Below are 1,357 nucleotides of genomic sequence, written 5' to 3' on the forward strand. Positions count from 1 at the left end.
TGGGGTGGCCGATTACGAATATGAAGTCCATTTTTTTAAATTCAAAATGGCGATCAAATTAAAAAAAAGTACTAAAATTAAAACGTTGATACTGAACGTTTTAAACATTGTCAAGGGTTAAAACACGTTTCCGGTAGGTTTCTGGGGATGCTGATTACGAATCTGATGTCAGATTTTCAAAATTCAAAATGGCGGTTAAGAGTTTCAAACAAATCCAATCATTTTTTAAAGTTGGTCGCCATTTTGGATCCATCATTTTGAATTTTGAAAATCTGACATCAGATTCGTAATCAGCAGCCCCAGAAACCTACTGGAAACGTATTTTAACCCTTGACAATGTTTAAAACGTTCAGTATCAACGTTTTAATTTTAGTACTTTTTTTTTAATTTAAGCGGATCTTTTGCGAATACGAATATTGAAGGGACCGAAAATTACAGCTATTTTTTTACAAGTTAGACTTGGCCAAATATTTTTTACTCCGTAATAAAAGTACTTTCCGGATAATAAAGAAACCGCTTTTCCAAATTAAACAAATTTTGTATCCAATGAAAGAGGAATTAAATAGCTTTAAAACTGAAATCTCTAAAAGGGGAAAGCCACACATTGAAATATATTTGAATACAAAATTTTAATTTATTACCATAGAACAAACATTGGGTCAGCTATGTATTTACATGAATTTCTTTAGAATTAAGCTATCAAAAAATATAAATAGAGGTGGTAACCTTCATTCGTTATTTCTGTTTTAAAGCTATTTCAGTCCTCTTTCATATATGATACCAAATTTGTTTAATTTGGATAAGCGGTTTCTTTATTATCCGGATAGGAATAAAAAATATTAGGCCAAATTTAACTAAAAAAAAAATGTTATTTTCGGTCCCTGGAATATTGTGCAAGTGCACAGACGTATATCTAACCAGTCACAGAAGAAAGCATTAAAAATGAGTTACAAAAACTAAAATTGAAAAACGCTGATGACGTGACAAATTCTGAAACAACCAAAAGAATGAGAACGAAGAATTCTTTCGAAAAAAAAACGGTGTTTAAACAACGATTGTGCCATGATGCTAGCTTGTGAAGATGAAAGTCAGGAGGATACATGCGACATTTGCAGCCCCGATGAAATTCTCAAAAAGTAATTATTGCACCGCAATACAAATAAATAAATATAAATGAAAGTCCTCTCAACTGGTGCAGTGTCAATCGAAAAGAATTTACAACTTTGCCAAGTTTCCAGTTTTTCAAGTTTGTCGCCTCAAGCGAGTAGTTATATAGTGGCGCAGGTTTGATTTACGACCCTTCAACAATTTTTATTAACTACAATGTTCCAATTTTTAAATTCAAGTACTAAAAAAA

General features: G+C 31.5%; 1 pseudogene; it reads right to left on the reverse strand.

Annotated features, from left to right (window-relative positions):
• The window catches only part of LOC118736264, a 25,689-nt pseudogene that overhangs the window by 20,192 nt on the left and 4,140 nt on the right, over positions 1–1,357 (reverse strand).

The sequence above is a fragment of the Rhagoletis pomonella genome, unplaced genomic scaffold (assembly GCF_013731165.1).
Source record: "Rhagoletis pomonella isolate Grant_MI unplaced genomic scaffold, Rhpom_1.0 Rhpom_scaffold_00003, whole genome shotgun sequence".
Lineage (NCBI taxonomy): Eukaryota > Metazoa > Arthropoda > Insecta > Diptera > Tephritidae > Rhagoletis > Rhagoletis pomonella.